Raw genomic sequence first — 26141 nt, 5'->3', positions numbered from 1 at the left:
AAATCAGCTTGTCTTTGCTCTTGTATTGTCTATAGGCTGACGATCCCCTGAGAGCCAGGTGCATCTTAGGTTTAGTAAAGCGGACCTCTGGGTCAGCCCCGCCCTGGGAGTTTCCCTGGTTTGCAAGTTTATGTTGCCTCAGGCAAACTCAGAGTCTCAGGTTGCCCAGGGAGACGGGGGGTGTGGCTTCAGAATATTCTGTAGTGAGCCGTATTGCTAGCAAAAGAGGGCTGCTGCCTTATGGCTCAGGCAACCGTGGCTCTGGTGCAGCTCCCCTCCAGCCAATCGTCCTCTCTCCACTCCGCACCCCAAAGTCTGCACCGACAGGCTGCAACCCAGCACTGTCTACACCCCTCGAGCAACCATCCAAGAGTCTGGACCCCTGGGGGACAGGCCTCCAGACCCTGGAATGAGAGCAGAGGGGAGTGCGGGGAGCGCTGGAAGCCTGGGGTTGTGGGCAGAGAACACACACAGCTCTACACAGTCTTATGCCTGGCCGTATTATCACCAAAAGACGGCTGTCGCACTGCGCCTCAGGGAACTGCCACTCTGGTGCAGTCCCCTCTCCGCCAACCGACCGGGACTGGCCCCCAGACCCCAGTGTGAGCGAAGGAGAGCGCTGGGAGCTCAGAACTCCAGGTAGTTTATACAGTTTTATGCCTGGCAGGAGGACGCCGTGGCACCCCAGTAGGGGAGGTAGGTCCAGTTTTTAGAGGGTCTCTCCCGTGGAGTGTAGTGGGAGAACCTTTGAACTCTGCCCGGTTGTTTGTGGGGCACTCTGAGCTGTTCTCATGGGGGAGGGGACTCCCGGCCGCTTGGTGATGGATTTTGTACCTTTTGTTTGTATCCTTGTGGTCACAGCTCGCCTCAGCGGGGTTGACGTGTGTTCTACAGACTTCTCTCTTAGTGCAGCTCAAATCCACCAGGTTACTTGCTGAATTTTTGTCCTTTAACTCTCCTTCTGAACGGGAGCCTCTGTGGAAAGCTGGCTTTAGTCAGCCATCTTGTCTCCTCCCCCCAGAATATAAAATTTTGAATAAATTTGGGAGTATATCTCTTAGTGCTTTTTCCTCATAAATTCAAGATCTAAAATTATGTGATTTCTCATCATTTATTTAATGAAAGGAAACTGAGATATTTCCTAAATTGTTTTCATTATTTTCAAAAAGTACCACTTTTATTGTCTTGATCAGTGTTTTTTGGATTTTTCTTCAGAGTTCAGTGCAGCATAGTGGTTCAGTGAATAAATTCTGGGGTGAGAAAGAACTGGGATCTGACACCAGCTGTGACTTGCATGATCCAATGCTCCCTTTGTGCCTCTCATTCTTTACCTTCCTTCACTGTGTTTTAGACCCACTACACTTCTTTCTGTTGCTCGAGTAGACCAAAACCATGTTCAGGTTGGCCCCTGCTATTTCTTCAAATCTTCCCCCAGCCTATCTATGGCTAACCCTGTTTCATCCAAGGGTCCATTCTCTGCTCAGTTAATGTTCTCATTAACTTTCCCCTCCAGTCAGTCTCTATTCTATTACTGTTTTATTTTCTTCATAATATGTCTAATCATTCAAAAGTATCTTAATAATGGCTTCTATTAATAGCATTATTAACTAACCTCAGCACCCATAATTCCCTTCTACAGCCTTTAGCTCAGGTGCCTTCTGCTGTGAGGGGGACTGCCCTCTTGTGGACTTTTACGATATTGCTACTAAAGGTGCAAAGTCTGGTTTCAAGATTGCTTAGGGGGTTTCTCCAAGTGTCAAATACTTGAGTCTTACGATATTCGTATAGCAGGCTAACTGAAAATTTTAATCTGCCTAGAACAGAAATGTCTTAAAATGTGAAATGACCTTGATGTAATAATGATAGTTCTATTTAATAAGTGTTTTCTCACTATTAAACACTGTGCAAAGGTATTTTCACATATTTTCTCATTTGACTTGGGTATTGTCAGCTGGGAAAATGAAGCAATAATTTGAGACATATAAAAAAAGCTTTTCCAACTGTCAGAGTAAAGCTGATCCTCTGTGCCCAAACTTTGTCTACAATTTTTCAGGAAAAAAAAAAAAAGCACAACAAAGTGACTGTAGTCAACTGTAAGTTACTGTACACTTTTAGATGACTGTAAAAGTGGAATTGGAATGTTCCTAATGTATAGAAATGAAAAACGTTTGAGGTAATACCCCAATTACCTGATATGATAGTTATACATTATATGCCTGTATCAAAACATCACGCATAACCCATAAATATATACAACTTTTATGCACCCATAATAATTAAAAATAAAGGCTTTTTTTAACTTAAGAAATACAATAACATCGTTTTTTAACCATCAGAGGGAGCTGAGTTCTCAACTCCTCTGACCCTAATTATTGTGTGTCATTTATTTATTTTCGTTAGGCCTTAGTTTCCTTAAATGTAAAATGAGGCTTCAGCTCTTTCAGAGGTGAAATGCTTTCCATAAGACCTGGGAAGTAGTAAATACATTCAGTTGTTGCCAAGCAGGATAAAAAAAACATCATCTCTTCATCCTTCTATCCTCAAAAATCCTAGGGACTACGACATCGCTTTGGGTAATGACATTGAACTCATATATTTTTTTACATGTAAAGTTAACTCATTCAGTTTCTAATTGAAAAAGTCTTACTTTTCAACAGAGCTACTTCTTTAAAGCTTCCAGAGGTAATCCTTAATTTATGAATGGTAGATATGTTTTGAATATAAATATGTACTAATATAATTATCTACGTCTATGTTTAATTCAGCAGATAACTATTCCATAAACATTTATAGAGTACCCACTCTGTCTAGGCTCTGGTGCTGGCATAGAAGAAATGTCATAAAAAAAAAAAAAAAACTGTAATCCCAATCCACATGAAGTTTACTATCTTCAATGTCTTGAAGTCATTCCCAGTATCATCTCCAAAAATAATGGGCAGGGATAAAACACCAAAATTTTAATGCTAGCAAATTAGATATATTAAGTATATGGTATACATTAGTGGCATTATAACGTACTTTTAAAAACCCGGGCTTCAGGATCCGAGAATTTCTCTTTCAAGCTCTTATTTGCTGTGTGATCTTGAGCAAGCCACCTTACCTCTCTGCATCTGTCTCCTCACTTGATAAACAGAGATAATGCTCCCTAATTCACAGTGGTTTTGTAAGGATTAAAGAAGATAATGTGTATAAAGAGTCTGGCATCCACACTCAGTACATGGCAGCTGTTGGGTGAAAAGAACAGGAAAAGAGAGAAAAGAAAATTGGACGCAATCCAGCAGGCAAGCTGGGATTGGCAGGATGCCAACAGAGACACAATTTTTTTAATGTTGCACATAAATGGCTGAAAGGCATAAAAATCATGCTAAAGAGTAACATCCTCTTGCATTATGTCTAAGATCAAACATGGAATGGTTTACCTGTGTACCTCATGCTAATATTCATTGTCTTTCAATTCTGGGCCCAGAAAGTTTAGAAGACATATTCCATTTTAGCCATCCACCTAAATTGGCTGAAATAATATTTGCAACAGCAGAATTCTACAAATACATTTATGGAGTACCTTCTGTGTGCCCAGCATTGCTGTAGGAACTGAATAATTAACAAAATGGAGAGGGGAGGAATCCTGTCCTCCTGGTATTTACAATATAGTGGGGAGACAGGATAAACAGGCAGTAAATAATATAAAGAAGTAAACCATGTATTAGAAGCTCTGTGGAGAGAAAGTGGGGGAGTGACTAGGGGCAGGGGGTGATTTTAAATAGATGATGAAGTTCAATCTTCTTGAAAAGATAACATTTAAGCAAAGACTTGAAGAAGATGGTGGTGAGATCTCTGACAATGTCTAGGGGAAAAGCTTTGCGGGGAACTCTTGTTCAAAGGTCCTGAGGCAAGAGCAACACAGATGTGTTTGGAGAACATTAAGAAGGTCTTGGTTTTTACTCTGAGTGTGACGGCAAAGTATTGCAGGGTTTGGTGCACAGGGATCAAATGAACTGGCATATAATTTGGCCAATGGAGTCCTGGAACATAGTTGACGTTTTAAAAGGATCACCTCTGGCCACTGTGTTGAGAATAAACTATTGTTGCACAGAGATGAAAGCAGGAAGACCAGGTTAGTGTAACAATCCTGGTGAGAGATGAAGACAGCAGTGATGGAAGTAGGAAGAATGCTTTCATTCTGAACTATCTGGAATCATCTTTTATAGTGGTTAAGGAAGACAGGGGATGGAACAAGTTTGAGTTTTTAAGGAAGGGGGGAGTGGGGAAGTTTTGAACATGTTAATTTTAAAATGTCCATTAAAGTAGACAACTAGATATGCGAGTCCAGAGCTCAGGGAGAGGTCAGGGTTACAGATAAATGTTTGGGAAGTATCAGCTTATGGACGGTATTTGAAGCCATGAGATGGATGAAGATCACCAGAGGAGTGGATACAGATAGAGAATGGAAGGAGAGCAAGCATCTCAATGGGTGGATGAAAAGGAACCAAAAAAGTCTGAAAAGGATTGTCCAATGATTAGGAGGAAAATCAGCAAAAAGTCTTACCCCAGAGTGCAAATGAGGAAAGTTTTGAGGAGGTACTGACCAACTTGCTGATGGATCAAATAAAATGAGGTCCAAGAAGTGTTACAGGACTAGCAATGTGAGCGTAGTGGGTCACCCTACCTGGAACAGTTTTGTCAGGGTAGTAGGGCCAAGATGATGGGAGAGGCTTTAAGAGCAATTAGAATCCAGGTAGTAAGGACATCTCTTTTGCTGTAGGGGAAGCAGAGAAATGGGGTGGGAGTTGAAGGGTAACGTGGGATCCAGAGAAATATGTTTTTTTAAGATCCACAAAATAGTAACATGTTTGTTAATCAATTGGATGACCCAGTAAAGAAGGGGCAGGTAAAGAGGCAGAAGGGAAAGTGAAGCATTGCTGAAGCAATGTCCTGAGTGGGAGGCCTTGGGGTTAAATGCACAGGTGAAGAGACTGGACTCTAAATAGGACTGCAGCCACGGCATCTATTGCAGCGGTTCTCAAAGTGTGCCCCAGGCCTGCAGGATCAGTATCACTGAGGATTATTGCAGATTTTCAGGCCCTTTCCAGGCCTGCTGATTCAAAAACCCTGGGGTAGGGCCCCAGGAATCTGTTTTAACAAACCCTCCAGGAGACTTTGATGTATAGTAAAGTCTAAGACCCTTGATCTATACTAACAAAATATGTAAGCACAGATCCTGGTCAGAGAGTAGATGTGGTCCTGGGAGGATGGGCAATTCCTTTCTGGTTGCTTCTGTTTCCTTGGTGAAATAGGAAGGAAGGACATTAGCTAGGAGTGAAGATTGGGGAGGAGTTCTTGGGGATGTGGGGAGGCAGGGAAGCGTAGAAATGGTTAGCAAGGCCAATGGGAGAGTGAACTATCCAGGGAAGAACACGTGCCTGAGGGCATGCGGGACCAGGGTCACATGTCCACCCTGAGCTAGTTGATGTAATTGTCTTTTTCTCCAGCCATTTCCAGCTGGAATTAACGTGAAAAAAAAAGAGAAATCCAGAGGAAGAAGAAATTAATAAAATGGCTAATGTCTTATCAACATGAGCTTGATGGGTAAACACCACTTTCCAGCACAGAAATTGTATTATTTCCTGAAGACCGGCTTAACCTCTTACTCTTGAAGTCCAAACCCAGCCTGAAGACCCATCCTTCTTGCATCTTAGTGAAAGTCATACCTCCCATCTTACCACTGTTCACAGCTGGTGTATGATTCCCAGGTGCTGCATCTGGCCGGGGCTGCACTGCTAGTCAGATGGCAAACTCATCAGCCAGAGCTAAAGTGTGACTCATTTTCTCTCCCGTCAACTGTATTTTCCTATTTGGGCAAACTTATTATTTACATAAAAACCTGCCAGACACAAAAGACCACAATACGATTCCATTTATATGAAAACAGCGAATCTAAAGAGACAGAAAGATGACTAGTGGTGCTTATGTTGGGGGGGGGGGGCGGGGCTGAGGGAATAGGAGCGTGATAGCCAAATGGTATAGGGTTTCTTTTATTTTCTCTTAACAATGTTTTTATTAAATCATAACTGTGTACATTAATGCATTTATGGGGTACCGTGTGCTGATTTTATATGCAATTTGGAATGCTTACATCAAACTGGTTAACATAGCCTACACTTCACTTACTTATGGCATGAAGATATTTATACTCTACACTTAATAGATTTGACATATACTCTTGCAATGTGCACCATAAGGTTTCTTTTTAAGATGATGAAAATATTCTAAAATTGACCATGGTGATGATTGCCCAAGTCTGTGAATACACCGTGATCTGTGAATTATACACTTCCAATGAGTAAATTGTCTGATATGGGAATTATGTCTCAATGAAGCTATTTAAGAAAACTTGCCCACCCACATGTTTGTTTGTATATGGAAATTAAGCAGTTGTTAATGAAAATAACATTTACTCCTATAGTTGAATTCTTTTGTACCTCTCTTTAAACAAATAGAAGGATTTCCCTTAAATCAGTGGTTCTCAACCTTCCTCATGCGGCAACCCTTTAATGCAGTTCCTGTGGGTTGCGACCCATAGGTTGAGAACCACTGCTTTAAATGCTAAGGGTTTTCCAATGCATTAAAAACAAACAAACTTCTAGTCTCTGACATAGAAAATAACTTTTAGGGGTTAAGCTTTTTTCCTTTCTTCAAAATTAAAAAAAAAAAAAGGAAAGTGAGAAGCAAAGCCAATATCCACTCTGTAGGGCTTTGTTGTGGAAAAGTTGGACTAAAAGCTGCTGTTAATTCTACTTTTCAAAGCTGGATTCTTTCTGGCTCTTCAAAACAAACACTCCTAGGAGTTTGAAGAAGATAGGTTCCCCTTTCATCAAAGTGTCACATCCTCTTCAGAACATGCTCATTTCTGCTGCTATCAGCCTGGCAATGTCCTTTCTTTCACTTTGGCATTAACTTTTCTGCTCTAAGTTTAGGGACACACACTCTTTTTCCATGCCACGGTTGACATGTGCAACTTGCCCCTGTTTGGAAACATACTGGTGTTTACTTGCCTCATGTTTCTGGTGATTTAAAGCGACTCTTGAATCATGCATCTTGGCCAGTTTGTCTTTGTGTAGGGAGAGTCCCAAGCCCATGGAAAGGCTTGCCTTGCAGCGCCTGAAAGTAATTCTGTCAAGATTGATCATTCGCCCTCTATTCTTTGATATTTATGGAACGGTCACTGGATACTCATGGAAAGGCCTGGGACTGTGCTGGAAGCATGAAGGAAGCACGGACAAGCCAAGTTAGCTTTTCAGCCAGGGGCCCTGTGGCCTTGGGCAAGCCATTTAATTTTCCTTTTCCACATCTAAAAATAAGAGGCTGAATTCAGTGATCTCTGGAGTTCCTACCAACTCTAAACTCTAGAAAAGGCAGTGTACTTCTGAGAGGTGAAGAATCAGAGTGACCCAGTTTGAATTCTGGTCTTGCTACTACTAATGACCTCATTCTAGTTCTTTGGCCTCTGCATGCCTCAATGTCTTCTTGTCAAAAAAAAAAAAAGGTGGCGCCCATAGCTCAGTGGGTAGGGTGCTGACCACATACACAGAGGCTGGCAATTTCAAACCTGGCCTGGACCAGCTAAAACAACAATGACAACTACAAAAAAAAAAAAAAGCTGGGCATTGTGGCAGGCACCTGTAGTCCCAGCTACTTGGGAGGCTGAGGCAAGAGAATCTCTTAATCCCAAGAGGTTGAGGTTGCTGTGAGCTGTGACATCACAGCACTCTACCTACGGCAACAGCTTGAGACTCTGTCTCAAAAAACAAAAAATCAAAAAAAAAAAAAATGATTATACCATTATACCTGCTGCCTAGGCATAGCCAGCAAGTTACCGATCACAGGGCCTGTGATAAAGGCTGTTGGTATTAGTAGTAATGATGGATGGCAGCTGTACAAATCCACACTGAATCCACCCTCTAGTGTTTGTGGTTATGTATACATATGTCTGTACTCAGCACAAAAGCAGCAGAGATGGCCCGGCACGCTTTTAGTCTAGATGGGGAGCAAAGCTAGCCCAGACCAGATGGTTGCCCTTTAACTGGATGGTGCGAAGCACAAAGCAACACTCCTTTCAGACGGTTAGACACCACAGGAGAACTGGGCTGCAGACAGCTTGGCTGGGGCCGGACCATTGGCTGGGAGAAAACATAAGCTGACGCTCTACTTGTTTGTTTGTTTCTTTCTTCCTCCCCTCTGGCTCTCTCAAGTTTATTTTGATTTTGAAACTGGGCCTGCCCAGGGGAGCAAAGAGCAGCAGACCCTCCAGGCCTTTTCCTTTCTCTGTGCCCCAGACTGGTGGGGCCGCCCACTCTGGTGGTTCTCAGGTGTCACTCGCCTTGCTGGGCGCCCTTTTTAACGTTTCCCTGTCGGCCTGAGTGAGTCGTAGGCCCCAGCCTCCCTGCCTGTTCCTACTTCCTAGCTTGCTTCCTTTCCCCTTCTTTTCCTCTCTTTCTTTTCTCTTACATGAAGGCATGCCTCTACAGCTCTGCAGATAAATTCATCCGGAGAGAGTGTTTTGATTTATTACACCAATTTAATCTTAAAAAGCTACAGAGAGTGAGCCTCAGTGCAGTTCATTGTTAACGCACTCACTGGTTTGGAAATGCAGCTCTGAGTGTGGGATGCCAAGCCACAGAACTGAGCGCCTAACTGCAGAGTACTCTGAGCTGAAGCGGCCTGGACAGCTGCTATAACTGTGAGGCTCTGTTATAACTCTCAAGGCCTGACAGGGACTGCAGGAGGTTGCCCGTTTGTGTGTAATATCGTGTTTCACTTGTTAGTGTATTTAGTACATTGTACAATTCATTATGTGTAAACTGTGGAAAGTGCCCACCATCTATGTTTTTTGTTTGTTTGTTTGTTTTGCAGTTTTTGTCAGGGGCTGGGTTTGAACCTACCACCTCCAGCATATGGGGCCTGGCACCCTACTCCTTTGAGCCACAGGCGCCACCCCCCATCACCTATTTTTGTAAATAAAGTTTTATTAGTCTGTGCTCATTCACTTAACCCTGATGTGGCTGCTGTGGCCCTACATGACGTGACTGAGTGGTTGTGAAAAAGACTGGCCCAAAAAGCCTAAAATATTTGTTATTGGGCCCTATTCAGATAAATTTGCCAACCTCTGATTTATACCTAGCATCATCAGATATTGTAGGTCCATGGAGGATAGCCATATAAATTATCTAAATTTCTTTTTTCCTATGAAATATGTATTTGTCTTCAGATTTTAAGATAGATTTCATTTGCAAATAAACACTACAGAATCCAATAGAAAAATCCTGATAAGTGTAAAGAGTCTCTCCATGCAATGCTGAGGCCACTCACAGATGCTGAGGGCAAGAACGAGACTTCCAGTACCTGTAGTCTGATCTCCTCATCCGGTAGGTTGAAGAAACTGGAAAACAAAGGATGAACCCAAGGTCACATCACAAGTTACACTGTCACAACTGATAACCCTCGGCTCCTAACATTCTGCCCAGAGCTTTTACCAGCTCTGACAAAAACATTTAAAAGTCCCTGAATAGAGCTGACCGGTGTTGCTATAAACTCAGATAACCAACTCCGAGTGGGCCAGGCTCCCGCCCTCCTCCACTGAGCCCGTACTTGGGCTTGCCCTTCTCTACCTGGGCAATTCCTATTTGTCTTTTGATCTCATTCCAATCAGACTTTCTGGCAATCTCATTCCACTCATCACTTTTTCTAGGACGGCTTACCTAGGGCAAGCAAATCCCACATCTTACTCTTTCCCATATGACACTTAACATAGCTATAATTTTACACTGACTTGAATAATTAACTTGATTAATATCTAATCCTCCCCACCCCCCAAAAACAGTAAACTCCGTTAAGGCAGATCCTGTGCATCATTTTTGTTTGCCTAGCACCTAGCACAGTGGTTGATGAATAGTAGGTGCTCAAAGAATATTTCATGAAAGGATGGCTAAAGGGAGGGAGAGGGAGATGCATGAGAGACTAACAGGTATGAAATATTTGATCTAAGATACATACTTAAGCATAAATATGAGATTGATGAGATCGATATTGGGCAGACTTTCTATTAACTAAGAGCCAGGGAGACATAAGCATTTGGCTGCAATGGGATTGATCAGGCCTATATCTTAGCGGATACCTCTATGCACTTTTATACTCTCTCCAGGGACTTTCTATTTCTATGGGAATATAGTAATAATAACATGTGCAGTGTGTTTTCCAACTACCACAAATATTTCTAAAATGCAAACTTGTGGCTTCTGATTCATACATGTTGTTAGAAAGGAAAACTCAAGCTGTCACGGGCTCATAAAAAGCTCTGCATTCTTTCTCAGTGTGATTCTACATGACTAATGTCATTGGCTGACCACAGAAACTAAGCCATTGGTCATAGGAAAATAAAAATGGTGCATGTGCTGGTTGTACTTGGCACAAAGCCTTTGTTTGGGTGGACATGCATGCCAAGGATCCCTAGAACAAACTGCCTTATAGCATTCAATCAGATTCAAGAACTGAGCCCTCACAAAAAAAAAAAAAAAATTTAACTCCTGAGAGCAAGCAACAGAATCCAGATTACTGAACATTTTGCTAAATGCCTATAAGGCTGGCAGACTTGTGTTGACTACTACACATTTAAGTTCAATCCTCTTCAACAATTAGCCTTGGAAAGATGCATATTTATTTTAATGACACTGTCCTTGTTCTAAATATTTGCAGCTCCTCCTTTGGGACTGCTTTTAAGGACAGTATCCATATTATTAACACATCCTTAGCCTCTTGAGGGTAATTTGATTTTTAGAAAAATCCAAATGTTAAGAAGAATCAAATCTAGTGAATAAAGATTTAAGTGCAAAATGATAACAGGTTTTCTTGCTTGCAGAACAAAAAAAAAATGACTCTGAGGGACAACTCAGTGAGGAGTTCCAGAAATGTTTGAAGAAATGGAAAACATGCATAGCTTCATAAGATGACAGGGCTTACAAGTTCTGGTATGTTTGTTTTAAAACTCAAACTTCTTTCTTTAACGATTTGAACTGGCCATCCACCAGGCCAGCCTTGACCAGCAAAATGTGTTTTATTTGGCCAATGTAGCAGTTTATTTAAAAATTGAGTCAAGATTTAAACATCAGGAGATTTCAAATACAAATTTGAATTTCTGGTCTCCTCTGGAAAATCAGAAGATCTGGCAAAACTCTTTTCTCAACCGTACATGATTAGTCCCCTCCTGGTCAGAGTATCTCTAGACTAGTCTCTCACAGTTGTTATAGACCTCACTATTGGAATATGACACCCCCACCCCTTCCTTCACGGTTCACTGTTCTGTGTGGCACTTGTTTAAGTAGCTGTGCCATCCCCCTCTAGGTTGAAAGCTCCATGAGGGCCCAGATCTTCTTTCTCTATTTGCTCAGTGCTGTGTGCCCAGCGCTTGGTGCATACCTGGTATTTGATGCATATCTGTTGAATGAATGCATGTCTAATGCCTAATTAGGGATGATCATACAGCTTGTTTACCTAGTTTATTTACCCAGCCCTTACTGGTGGACATGTGCATTTTAGATCTCTCCTTTTACAGGTATTCAAGAAATGATTCTTACGGGTATTTAAGAAGTGAGATTGTGGGGCCGGCGCCTGTGGCTCAGTCGGTAAGGCGCCGGCCCCGTATACCTAGGGTGGCGGGTTCAAACTCGGCCCCGGCTGAACTGCAACCAAAAAATAGCTGGGCATTGTGGCGGGCGCCTGTAGTCCCAGCTGCTCGGGAGGCTGAGGCAGGAGAATTGCGTAAGCCCAGGAGTTGGAGGTTGCTGTGAGCTGTGTGATGCCATGGCACTCTACCGAGGGCCATAAAGTCAGACTGTCTCTACAAAAAAAAAAAAAAAAAGAAGTGAGATTGTGGATGGTTTCTAGATTTTGTGCCATGCTTAGGAAGTTTTCACTATTTTAAATCTATGGAAAGATTCTCTTGTGGTTTCTTCTAGGGAATTTATTTGTTACATTTAAATTTTTCATCCACTTGATATATAACCAAGTATAAAGTATAAGTTATAGATTCAACTTTAATTTTTTTCTAGATAGATTACTGTTCATTCTTTTCTTTTTTGAGACAGAGTCTCACTATTCACTATGTCACCCTTGGTAGAGTGCTGTGGCATCACAGCTTACAGCAACCTCAAACTCTTGGGCTTAAGCAATTCTCTTGCCTCAGCCTCCCAAGTAGCTGGGACTACAGGCGCCCACCATGACACCCAGCTATTTTTTTGTTGCAGTTGTCATTGTTGTTTAGCAGGCCCAGGCCAGGTTCGAACCTGCCAGCCTCAGTGCATGTGGCTGGCACCATAACCACTGTGCAAATTTGGCACAGAACCAAATTACTGTTTATTCTATCTTCATGAGTCGAATAAGTCGAATAAGCTTTTATCATATTGTGAATTTCCATATCTACTGAGTTCTTTTCTGAGCTTCCATCCTGCTCCATTAACCTGCTAACTTTGGGGGACATAATTATAGGAGGGACTCTTATAATACTGCAAATATTATAACCTAATTCTTTGTACCCTCAAATTAACCTGAAACAATAAAAAGGGGGAAAAACGAAAATGCTGGGAAAAAATCTAACTTTTCATGCACCAGTACCACACTGTTTTAATTATTAAGGCATTATACAATGTTTAAATATCTGACAGTTGTAATTCCCCCTCATTACTTTTTTTCCAAATGTTTTCATATAGTTAATATTATGTCAAAAGAAAATTCATATAATCCTAGTTTCCTGTGGGTTTTTAAATCATCAAGAACAAGGAACGAATATTATCACATGCCACTTTATCATCTTTCAAGGAGATTAAATACTTTTCTACTCAGTGGGCTTATTCTGATTAGCAATTTGAACATTCCCACCATTGGTGCATCCTGGCTTTCCTGGAAATATTCCATTTTTTTTCTTGTGTATTATTCTTTTAATTTTTCCAAGAATCATTTGTATTCCATTCACTTTTCCTATGCCTCGTTTTGTGAATTTATTATTTCTCCCTTTTATCTTAATTCATAAGTGCAAAATGATAGCAGGTTGGTAATTCATCTATTGCTTTGTTTTTGTTTTTTTCAAAGAATCAATTTTGAGATATCTTACTAATCCTGTTACAATATTCTTTATTCTATAAATGATTTCCAAGAATCATTGATATTTTACTTAAGATTTTTACGTAAATAAACTGGGAAAACTTCTTTTTTTATGCTATCTTTTTGGTATCAGAATTATGTTGGTTTACAAAAATAATTTAGAAAGTTTATCTTTTCTTTGTGGTTTCAAGACATTTAGGTAATTTTTTTATCTGTGATGTAATCAGACAGGAAACCATCTGGATTTGGCATTTTCAGAAAGAGGGGAGGGAGTTCCTTGACAGTTTTTAACTTTCTCCATGATTATTAATCCATATAAATTTGCCCGTTTCCCCCTACTTTGCATTTCTCAAAAAAATCAAACAGTTCCTCAAGGTTTTCAAGTTATTTGCACAGGTATTCAAAGTCATCTCTTTTAATTGTCTTAATCCTCAGCATCTGTAACTAATTCACTTTTCCTATGCCTCATTTTGTGAATTTATTATTTCTCCCTTTTATCTTAATTAGGTTAAGCTGGTGATTCATCTATTGCTTTGTTTTTGTTTTTTCAAAGAATCAATTTTGAGATATCTTTACTTATTAATCCTGTTACAATATTCTTTATTCTATAAGATTTCTGTCTTTATTAGTTTTTCACTCTGCTTTCTATTATTACTTTGTAGTTCTATTTCTACAAATGCTTAACACTTATTTTTTAAGTCAGAAAAATGTGTAAAACTCTGAGATTTCCTTTCTTACATTAAATACAGCATTGAAGATCTCACATAGGTTTTAATATTTATTATTTAGATAAGAATTACTCTTTACATAATTAGTGATGGGACTTTTATTTACTGTTTGACAAAGAGTTTAGAAGAGAATTTTCTTAGTTTCTAAGTAATTTGAGTGTTTCTTTTTGTATATGTCTGCCTGCCTTTCTTCTTTCTTCTTTTTTAGTTTCTAAGTTGATTATAATGTGGGAAGATTATTTGGTCTCTTGTATTTCTACTTATTTCTACCTTTGGGAAGTTTCTTTATCACCTAATACTAACTTCATTTTATAATTATTCTGTTTTTTTCTGTTATTCTATAATTATTTGGGTTTTAATGTATGAAATTAGATATATTAGTATAGATTAACATGAATATTATTCTGATACACTTTTTAATTTTTTAATATGCTTTTTTATTTTATGCCTACTTAATCTTTCAAGGAATATAAGGTGTGTTAAACAGAACTACTATTGTGTTTTCATTTATTTTTTCTTGAACTTTCTGCAGTGTGTGATTTCATGTATTTCAATGCTATGTTATTTGGAACATAAAGATTCATGATGGTTGTATCTGTTTTCTACCTAGTAAATAATTTTTAAGCAGATGGCATCTGAAACAGTAGACCAACAAGCGGTTTGTACTACCCTCGATTTATTTGAGAAGTTCTCAAAGTTGAAGACTTTTCAAGGGGTACAGGGAGTTGGTGACCAGTACACCCCCGAATGAACCAAACCAAATGCATGTGATAATAAAATGTTTTATTAATCAGGAAAAGCGACATGAGGACATATGTACTTGGTTTTTTAATTTCTTCTTTCTGGAGTTTGGTTCTTCCAGCTATGAATTTTATGAGAAAGGACCAACAGTTGTGTCTCAGCCACTTGCCTAGCAACTAGCACAGGGTTTGTCTTTGGCAGATGCTCTGGTAGTAGTTGTGGATGCATGAATGAGGAAGTAGCAAATGCTAAGTATGTGTCGCAGATCAGGATAATTAGCATCTGTGCCACCTCTCTGTCCAAACATGCCGCTCCTTAAACAGGCAGACTGTTATGCTCTGTATTCCTTTAAAATTTTTTATAGACTCACTTCAGGAGCCAGTTTATGAGGTACTATGCACTAAATGTGTACAGATTTCTTACTTACTTTACAAACCCAACTGAGAAGGCATAACAGACAACCAGAGATGAGAGCCTGTGGCCCTGGCCATTATTTGGTTTCTGGGTCAGAAGGAAGCAGCCCTCGTCAGCATGATCCCATCCCAAAGTGGAGAGACATGTTTTCTCATGATGAACCAAGTTCATATCCTTCTTAGGACTGAGCTCATCATGTTGCCATATGAAAAAAGTAGAGAACAGGAGGTAGTTAAAAATAATAATTCCTTTAAAATATACAGAACTATATGGGGGAGAAAGACCAGAAAGAATATGCCAAAAGATCATTGGTTGACTCTAGAACAGGTTTAAATATTTTTCTCCTTTACACTTTCTGTGTGTTTAAACGTTTTCTAAGGGGAACAGGAATTATTTGTATGCAAAAACCATTTTTTTAAATTCAGTTCTTCAAAGCCTTCCACTCTGCTACCGTCCAGGTTGGGGGTTGTCATTTCTCATGCATGCTCAACCATTGGCTGGAAGCTACACCTTCTCACACTTAGCAGGAGCAGGTTTGAATCAAGTCAGTGGTATTGTTTCTGGTGCTGCTCTGCTGTGAGACTTGATGTATCTGCAAGCATGCCTCCAACATGCAACAGTCAGTGTCCAGAAAAGGAAAAAGTCATGCTAAGAAATTCAAACAGAAGGTATTAGTACAGGGGATCAGTTGTTACATAGGCATTGGAGCTCTAAAAGAGGAAAAAGGAACCAGAGGCAACACAGCTGTTAGAAGCAGCTGTCACCCTTAGAGTTAGGGAACAAAAAGAGGAGATGGGAGAACTAGGATCTAAGAACTCAGAGGAGCAGTCCTGGGGAGATGCTGCTTGGAGCACTTGAAAGAGGGCCAACCAGCTGCTGCTAGAACCTCTGAGGGACGCAAAGACCACTTCTGGAAATGCTAAAAGAGGCAGACGCTCCAGCCAACAATCCATGCTGGAAGATGCTCACAGGGCATGAAAAAGAAAGGGAAGGAAACATCATCTCTCTTCTCACCTTCCAGCCTCCTAATGCCTCCAATGGGTGGAACAGAATAAAAAGCTCCCTAGCAAGAGATGCTGGGAAACAGTTTACAAAGTTCCAGCTCTATCATCACAAAGCAGAGAATAAAAGGGTGAATCTGGTTTGAGGGGCAGCAGGTAACACACTGGCACCTAGACTTTGTGCCACAAAGTCAGTGGTTTTATATGTGGCCACTAGCCAGCTTTGTCCGTTGCACTATCTAGACCTTTCCTTTGAAAAATCACTGGTGTCCTAGATTTCCAAATATCTCTTGGCTTTTTAAGAACCTTTCCTTTATTACAGGAGTATTCACTGGTAATTCCTCTATAAATGTCTCCGGCAGCATCAATGTAGGATTGAGACTGGTAGGTCAATGTGAAGGGTTGGGATTTGAGGGCAGTCCATTTTTACACACTCCATTTGATACACTTATAGTTATCCTTATAAATGTGACCCAAAAATAATAGAAATAATGTTCTCAATCAAATGGAGCACTGATAATTAATAGAACTTCTCATTTTCTGAACAACCACGTAACCTTTACTAAACTCAAAAATGTCTCCTATCTACCAAGAAATGTTTTCCTGCTGCTTAAGGAATGTTTGCCCTTGATACAAGGTTGGCCATATGAGGAAGTTTCAGACTCATCAAGAGTAAACTTTTCAAATAATTTCAATTTAACTATATCATACATTTTATACATTAAAATTTGAGCTGCTTGATATTCAGAGCTAGAAATTTTATTTAAAAATAGAAATATTCTGAAAGTGCAATTATTGCCCCACTTCTGTCTTCACTGGTATTGATGTCAATAATTATTTGTTAGGACTTTCCATTCTGAAAATATTTAAGCTTTGTTTCCTCAAGAAGAAACTTGGATTCAGGATCAGGAGGCATAAATTTGAGTATTCCCATATACCAGTGTTTCCCTTTAGACATTTAACATCTAAACCTCAGCTCCCCATCTGTAAAAAAGTTAATGAAATGAGGTTGTTAGCATTGAATGAAATAACCAAAGCAAAAAGGCAATATAAATGCATGTAACTATTGTTATTCATGCAAATGGCAGTCAAGTATAGTGATTCAGAGCATGAAGTTTGGATCCTCAAGCTTCGTGTTTGATTTCTGTATCTCCCACTTAAAAGTCTTTGCAATCTTAGGCAAGGGAACCACATCTCTTAACTATAGTTCCCCCACCTTTAAATAGGAATGCTACCACCTACATCACAGATTGGTTATACAACTGGTAAGAGTAATAAAGAAAGTAACATATTTAGGACACTTAGCAGAATCTCTAGTACATAGAAAATAAGTAAATGTTAGTTGTTATTGTTTTTATTGCCTTTATTGTTATTATCCTTACTCTTTAGGGAACCATATGCACACGTTCAAGACACATGGCGATTAACATATGTAGAATATCATTATCTTCTTTTTTCTCTTTACAATTTCATTGAACACGACAAATAGAAACTCTAAATTTGTTGCAGATTTTTACTACAAAGCCAAAGGCCACATTTTGTCTAGTCGGGCTTTGACAGATAGCTAAGAAGAAGTAGCTCTTGACACACATTCAGGCATTTCTTGTGGGATACACGGTATTTCTTTGGTGTTTTGGAAACTGGCCGATTCCTCTGGAAATCTTTTGTTTTCAAATCACATAAATTTTTTTCTTGGAAAATCAAATGGTAGATGAAATCAACAGAATAAGTTGATGACCAATCCTACTGTCTTTCCCTTTCATATGAGGTCTTGCTTACTGTAAACTTCTCTTGACTCTAGAGATGGTACAACTGAAGCATGGGTGAAGCTGTAAAAAATATTCCTTAAACATCCTCTCACTGAGAAAGCATTAGTTGAGATCCCAGTGGAGTCTCCAGCTTGTGCCCACTAATTATTGCAGCACTGCTGAAGAGAGTCAATTTTACAAATGTCACTGTCCCCAGAGCAATCTCTTATGCCCAATACTCAATTCCCCAAAACCCAGGATTAACCATGCTTAGCAATAACAGCTCACATTTACTGAGCACTTGCTATGGTCAAGGCACTGTCCTAAGCACTTGTCTTATATCAGCTCATTTAATCCTCACAATATCTCTGTAAAGAACATACTACTTTCTTTTAGGACAGATGTGGATATTCTGTCCAAGCATCTGGATTGCATGGTCAGAATGATTTCAGCCTGATCGTCTACACTTTGCCATAACCCACATGCTGAATGACCTTCACAGCTGGGTCTTAACTGAGAAAATTGGCATGGCCCCTGTGCAGGGAGGCGTGGTAATTTACAGAGCATCTGTGTTTTATAGAATGGGTTTATTTTAGTTATTCTTCCCCTTCCACACACTCTCATGGCCCTCTGCACTTCTGAGAGAATACAAATACCACCGCTTTTAGTTTCTACCAAGTCAATGCTTACCAGAAGGAAAAGAATAGGACTCAGGCATGACTGTGCCCATCATAACACCCTCCTGAGTCATGCACCTGGCGAACAAGCACCTGCTCGGAGGGGAAAGTTTAATTCTTCTTCTCACTAGATGATGTCAAAGGACAAGTTTCCCAGTCCCTCTGACCCTCTGTCTCATCAACTCTGAGCGTATCCATCCTTCAAACGTTCTGGTAATTGATGACACAGTGGCTGTGTCCTCCTCAAAAATTCTCTGGATTATATTCCCATACAATTTGTGATAAAACAGATAAAAACGTACACTGGAGACAAGAATCCCTACTCAATAAATGGTGCTGGGAGAACTGGATAGCCACATGTAAAAGACTGAAACAGGATCCACACCTTTCACCATTCACAAAAATTAACTCATGATGGATTAAAGACGTAAACCTAAAGCAGGAAACTGTAAGAAGCCTAGAAAAAAATGTTGGAAAAACTCTTATAGGTATTGGTCTGGCCAAAGATTCATGAAGAAGGTCCCAAAAGCAATAACAGCAACAACAAAAATGAATAATGGAACCTGATCAAATTTAAAAGGTTCTGCACAGACACAGACACAATAAAAAAAGAAAATTTAGACAGGCCACAGGACGGGAGAAAATATTCATATGCTGTACATCTGATAAAAGACGAATAGCCAGGATCTACAAAAAACCAAGCAAATCGCCAAGAAACAACCAAACAACCCCATTAAAAAGTGGGCAAAAGCCATGAACAAAGACTTTTCAAATGAAGATACACTAATGGCCAACAAACTCATGAAAAAAATGCTGAACATCTCTAATGATTAAGGAAATTCAAATCAAAATCACAATGAGATATCACCTAACTTCAGTGAGAATGCATCTTATTAAAAAGTCCCAAAACAACAGATGCTGGCGTGGATGGGGAAAGAAGGGAATTCTGATATACTGTTGGTGGAACTAAAAACGAGCATGACGTCTATAGAAAATTGTATGAAGATACTTCAAAAAAACTTATAGTAGACTTACCATTTAGTCTAGCAATAGCACTACTGGGTATATACCTGAAGGGGGAAAGGCCATTTTATAAAAAGGACACCTGCACTTGAACATTTATGGCAGCATAATTCACAATCACAAAGATGTAGAAACAACCCAAGTGCCCACCAATAAAAGAGTGCATTAATACAATGCGATTTATGTATACCATGGAGTACCACTCAACCACAAAGAAAAAAATGGTGAGCTGGTGTCTTTCTGGACAACCTGGAGGGACCTGGAAACCATTCTTCTAAATGAAACATCACAAGAGAAACAATTACTAAACGAATACTAAATTGGAACTCATCGACAGTGAAGTGCACATACGGAAGTAAATCTCAGGGAAAATCAAGCTTGAGGGAGAGGGAAGAAGAGATGGGTAAGTTCACATCTACTGGGTCCAGTGCACACTCTCTGGGTGAAGGGCACAGATATGGCGTAACATTGACTCGATGTCTACAAAAACGAAGTATATAAACAAAACCTGTACAGCCGAGGAGGCCAGTGCAGAGGGAAGGGTCAGGATGCAGCACCGAGGTGCTCAATTAGGCATCTCCCAGAAGTGGGAGTTTGCACCACTGAGCGGAGATGGGGGGGAGGGGCGGGGGGGACCCAAGCAGGGGTCTAGCAGATAAGCATTTCAAGGAGGGGAAAAATCCTGGCACAAAAGGGCCCCGGGTGACTGTTCAAGGGATAGCAAGGAAGTTGGTGACGCTGAAATGGGGAGAGAAGACAAGCTAATGGGGCAGATCACGGGGTCCACGCCATGGCTTTGAGCAGAGGAGTGACATGAGTGAACTGTCTCCTAACGGTTTGACCAACTTTTGGGAGATGAAAGGAAGGCAGAGCAGATGCAGCAGCCTGGACGCTCCTTTAGAGGCTACGCGAGGGCAGTGGCTCTCAGTCTTGCCAGGCATTGGAATCACCTGGCAGCTTTCTACACTGAGGCCTGAGTTACAGGGCATGTAACTGGTCCTGGCTGTAGCCTGTGCACTGGGATGTGTCAAAAGTGCCCAGATGGTTTCGAAGCACAGCCCAGGATGAGCTTTCTGAGCGCTAAGTAGTCCCACAAGATAACCCCACCACTCCCTGGCAAAGCTGTGCCAAGAGGTGTTCAGGGGTCTCACTGCTGGGTGGTGGCTGGGCTGGCACAGCAGACAACGTGCACACTGGGATGGGGCTGACTGGAGCCCCCTGGTCCATCTGACCTGGAGGTATAATCAGCCCCATTCTTTGGCTGGATCCAAATACGAGCCTTTGAATGTGAGAGTCAGGCATTCCTGCACCTAAGAGAGGGATTGTTATGCTAGATCAAGACAGGATAGAAGGGTAAGACTTGACTCTCAGGAAGTGAGAGTGTGATTCATTCAACAAACAGTTTCTAAGAAGAATAGTGACGGTGTGCCAGGCATTGTGCAAGGAGCTGCTGACAAAAAGATAAGATCTGGCCATCCTTGCCCAAGCCAAATGGCTCAAAGTGAACACCGTCTAATATTTCAAAATGTGTTATTTGTGAGAAGGCTTTAAAATAAGCCAGGGCGGTGGGGGTGGGAGGGGATCCTTCAGTTGCATATCTGGGCTGTTGGCATTTCTAATTCAGAGGGATGAATAGAACATTATTGTGTTGCTTCGGCACAAGTACAGCAGGGAAAAAAAAGATGCTAGGAGCCCTGAGCCGAACATGAATCAGCAATCTGGTTCTATTGTTCGGAAAATAATCACCATGCCAGGAGTATGGACTGTAAGAATCCTGCAGAAATTCCCTTCCCCCCAGCAGGAAACAGGCGCTGGCTAAAACATGGCATCTTGTTTGGGGCTTCCTGAACTGAAAAGAATGTAAAAAACTTGGAGAGGATATACGGAAAGCTGATTTGTAAATATGGAAAACACAACCCATAAGAAATGGGAGAGAATTTAGACCCAGCTTTAGTACACCAAGGGAATGTTTATTTATTCACTCTTGTAAGCAGGAAATAGAGCTGCCCTTCCTTCAGTAAATAACGGAAGTTTCCTGAGCTCCTACTATGGGCTGATCACTGTGCTAACATGTGGGTAGAGGAAGGAAAGTGGTCCCTACCTTTGAAAGATCTTCTAATGATCACAGGCAGTGCCGTGGGCAGTACTATTAAGCAGCAGTTCTCAAACTCAAGCATCCATCAGAAGCATTACCTGGAGGGCTCCTGAAAACGCAGACTCCTGGACCCTGCCCACAGAGGTGATATTTCATTAGGGTGGGGTAGAAGCTAAGCATCTGCGTTTCTAACTCTTTCCCAAGTGATCTGATTCTGCTTTATCTGGGGACTGCACTTTGAGGATCTTGTTCTCAGGAAATGAATCCATGGGGCAGGCAGGGAGGTTAGGGCAGAGGTCCACTAGGAAAGTGCATTGGATTTCTCGGTGCCAGAGCAGGAACCACTTTTATAATCTGTTCTCCAGCACACAGCTAACGGGTTCAGTTGGCAATGTGCTTTTAGTAAAGATGTTGCCACTATCTGAGGAAGGGTGGCAGGAGGCCTAGGAAGAGAGTGCAATACGCCACATGCATGGCCTCAGAGCGGCAGAGTGAATGGCTGTGGGCATAAGAGGGTGACAGGAGGATGGCCTGTCCCCACACTCCTGCTCATACCTAAGCACTTTTCTTGTGCGGAGAAATTCTCAACAGAATCATCTCTGAGGACTTCTCTTAGCACGCATGCTTGGCTCCAGGCCTCCTTGAGAATTGAGAACTCCTTTTCCTGTAGCCTCCATGGTTGTGTTCCTACTTACAGGCAAGCAGAGTGCAAAGCCAAGCTCTTTGAAAATGCAAAAATCCCTCATCTATTGTTTCATCATCATTTTATTACTACAGGACTTGAGTGTCCCAAATTCAGGGGTGCCCTTTTAACATACAAATGCCCTTCAGAGAAGGTAATGGTCCATTAGCAGAAGCAGGTGCATTGGCCAGAGTCCCTGCCTTTTCACTGGAAACGTTCTAGAGAAGGCTGTGCTGTGTGTTGGTCAGGATGACAGGGCATGTGAGTCTGGCATCAAGTGTAGCCTAGCAGGATGGAGCCCCAGTCCCTCCAACATGTTCCTGAATGGTTTGGGCTGGTGACCCTCAGATGTGAGCCCTGGGAAGTGTGGCCAGATCACTAAGGAGCTTGTTAGAATGCAGACTCTCGGATGCCCCCTAAGTAACTGAATCAGCGACTCTGTTCTAGCAAGCCCTCCAGGTGCTCACCAAAGTTTGGGAACCACCAGTTCAGCTTATGCGACAGGTATTTTAACTATAGATAGCACACCCCACCTGTAAGTCAAAAACGGAACAGAATGGAAAAGCAGGCAACGGACCTTTCATCCGTGTACTGAGGTACTCACGCAGGCATTCCAACCTGTTGAACATCTCATGCTTACTTGTCAGATTTTCAACCCCAAATTTAAAGGTCAGTGCCCAGCCAGCTGCTCAGCTGTCTCTGGTGTCCCTGTAGTTCCCAGTGACAACATGACCTGCATCTGCTTCTTAGCTGATGTAAGTGCCATGTTCTTTTACTTTTTAAGATTCTTCATCATACCCTCTGTCTATGACAGGGACAAGGGAAACTATTGAATGATAACCAAACCTGATTTATTCTCAGGAATGCCTTTAATCCTGCTGTGACGTCACTGTGCGTCTCATTCTCTCATTATTAACGTCTACTCCACGGTGGTAAGCCAAGCAGTCTCACTTCGCCCCATGAAACTGAAAGGTTAAATTGCATGGCCACTTTTTCACAAAGAGTAAGGGGTGAGAGGCGATAGTCCAAATGACACCCTTTGATCTCACTGATTCACAGAGCTGTTAGAGCCACATTTCCCAAACTCTGTACCAAGGCATCCCTGGTACCACAGCAAACCCTCGGCAATACAGTGGGATGTATTTGGAGGGAAACCCAGCAACAATTGTCAGACACTACACATACCCTACTATCAGGCTGTTTGGTTATAATTACTTAATAAGCAGAGCACTTAAGTATTTCTTGACCTGAGGTCACTGTAAAAAGAATTACTGAAACATTAAGAATGCCATTCGCTGACAAAGTTGGGAATCTCTGTAATCTCAGTAATAGTGTCACGATCACCCCCTATATTTTGACCATACACATTCTAATGGCAGGATCATACATTAAAGTTAGGACAGTTAAGGAAATATACATTCTAATTTAACTGAAATATTGGGGGAAAGGCTAAAAGAAAATTGTAAGTACATGCATCTTTGAGGGTCTTCTTTCCTTTCCAACCTTCCTGCACAAATCTACCTGTCCCACCTCCCTGACTAAACCTTTAAGGTTTAGTCAGGTTCCTGCAATTTTAAAAAATAGTAATAATCACCTAAATTCTCCCTTAGTGTCCTGGTTCTTTCTTCATGACTTAAACATAATGGATCAATTCTTAGAAATTTGAACAAATAATTTCACTGGTATATTCTTGGAAATTGTCTTTAAAACATATTGTTGAAAGACAAAATTAAGGCTACATGTATTTTACTGTGCATCTCACGGGAAATCATTGAATTTGCTGGTAAAGTTAGCAAGCAGGATCTTGACCAAGCAGAATCAAATAGAACCCAGGGTAAGGGGGAAATGGAAGCTACAGAAGTCAATTTCTCTAGCAACTTTGCAACATGATTCCCCTGCCTGTTCCCTTTGGCATGGAAGAAGTAGTAAATAATTATAACAGTGTTTATGATCAAGAATTTCGTTTTCATCTTCAAGGAATTTTAGGAGCAGAGCAGTCTTCATAACACTCTCTTAGGAAGATTATCCTTTTTATCCCAGGGTTAAAAACCATCAAGGAGCTCACTGCAGATTCCAGAGGTGGCAAAGCACAACCCAGACTGGGAGACGCCATCTCCCTGGGACAAGATTGAATTTTTTTTTAATATTTTTTCTTTTCTTTTCTTCTTCTTCTTTTTTTTTTTTTTTTTTTTTTTTTACTGTAGATGATACCTCTATCTAAGTACTAGCATCCTCTCTCACAAAGCAGTCCAGAGTCGGGGAAGGAAGTAGGTTGTTTGTTGTCTTATTCATCATCGAACACTTTTTAAAAATCAATTTAAAAATCTGCTTCAGTCCTAATGTTTGATTTCCACATTCTTGTTTGTTGTTTTTCATGCATGTGTCTCAGTGAGTCACCAAACCACAATTATATATTCTGGCATCTAGTGATTCAGTGTGGTACCCTCATTCCTCAGGAATTGTTTAATTCCCCTGACATGATGAATGTGTTTCCAATCCTTCACCACACACACACACACACACACACACACTCTCCCTCCCTCTCTCTCTCTCTCTCTCTCTAAGGCAAGGGCTTTAGTGAGCTTTTCTTTGACACGAAGAAGTTACCCTGCTGTCCACCAGGTGTCAGTAGAGTCAGTTTTAACCACTTGCTTTGGCCAATGGGGCGTCTGTTGAAGCTGTTTCTCCTGCTGTCAGACGCTTCCCCAAACCACCTATCAGCTGTCAAGGCAATCAGTGTAACATGGTTCTGGGTACCTTCAATGAATCCGCAACAATAAAATAAAAAAAAGATGAGCTTCCATTTCTTGGAAGCATTCAGAAATGATCATCTACCTGCAGGAAAAGGTAACTATGAGGATAATGTGCTATACACACAGCAGGTGGTTAAGTTGATCCATTCACAGCTGGCCTCATAAAACTTTTACTGGCTGGTTTCTTCTGGACTTTTCTATCACTGCATTATTTGCTTAAAAAGTGTTTTCTGTTTTACTCAGTGTGACAATAAATTAGATGTAGCAGATGGTTTTAGATTTGCAGGGAGCTTTCTTGCCTGTCTTAAAGCCCCCTCTGACCCCAGGAATCCCACTCCTACACCTGCTGTCTAGTCCACCAAGCAGGGAAAGGATTTTACTCAGAACCTAACATGTAAGGGTGGAAGGAAGAACTCTACCAAGTATCAAGTGCATTGTCCTACTTAACCCACATGTTCCCCTTTGAGTTGGATGATCTAATCCCCATTTTAAGACACTATTGACTATTGACTTTTAATATCCCACATGTCATTCCGTTGGTAAGCGGCAAGGCCAACACTCTTTCCAACGTGCCATGGTGATGTGCCTGGGAGAGAGATGGAAAAAGAGAGGGAAAGGGGAAGGGAAAGAAGGGGGGCAGAGATTGGCCTGGACCTAGGTTAAAATGAAGAGTAGAAAGAAGCCCTAGAATGAAATCATTGAACTTGAAATAAAAGGTGTGGGTGAAACGGAAATAAAGGCTCATCGTTTTGCTAAGAACAACACCAAAAAGAATTTCAGCCACAGCAAAGTAAGCTCAATTTCAACCACAGACCCCTGGTGTATTGTCTCCCTCCCTGAAGTTAAAACACTTACAGTGATTGCTGAAAAGTTGAAATGGAAATTATAGCTTTGCCGTTCAGTAGTCATTTGTTAATATCTATTATGTGGCGCTCAAGTCTCCTGCCACACCCAGAGAGGAATTCTGACTTTGCCTTCCCCTCTAAGACATGATCCACTTGGATTAACCCCAGGCCATGTTTTCCTACATCTTTACTTACTAACTCACAGTCAGATGTTCCTTTTAACTAGCTCCATCTCCAGTCTAACTATGCTTATTTTAATTTTTTTTCTCTTACCAATTTTTCGAT

At 41.0% G+C, this 26141-nt stretch overlaps 1 protein-coding gene across 22 annotated transcripts in view; it reads left to right on the top strand.

Annotated features, from left to right (window-relative positions):
• Positions 1–26141, top strand: part of THRB (thyroid hormone receptor beta) — a 381781-nt gene that overhangs the window by 234795 nt on the left and 120845 nt on the right. The window contains exon 1 of one of the 22 annotated variants that reach the window (XM_053598971.1): positions 10971–11021. The exons of the other annotated variants lie outside the window; for them this stretch is intronic. The gene's annotated coding sequence lies outside the window, so the exon portion shown is untranslated. Of the gene's footprint in view, positions 1–10970; positions 11022–26141 lie in introns of those variants that run through there. 22 annotated transcript variants of the gene reach the window in all.

This window comes from Nycticebus coucang, chromosome 8 (assembly GCF_027406575.1).
Source record: "Nycticebus coucang isolate mNycCou1 chromosome 8, mNycCou1.pri, whole genome shotgun sequence".
Lineage (NCBI taxonomy): Eukaryota > Metazoa > Chordata > Mammalia > Primates > Lorisidae > Nycticebus > Nycticebus coucang.
The sequence above is the reverse complement of the archived record's forward strand: the minus strand, read 5'-3'. Positions and strand labels throughout refer to the sequence as shown.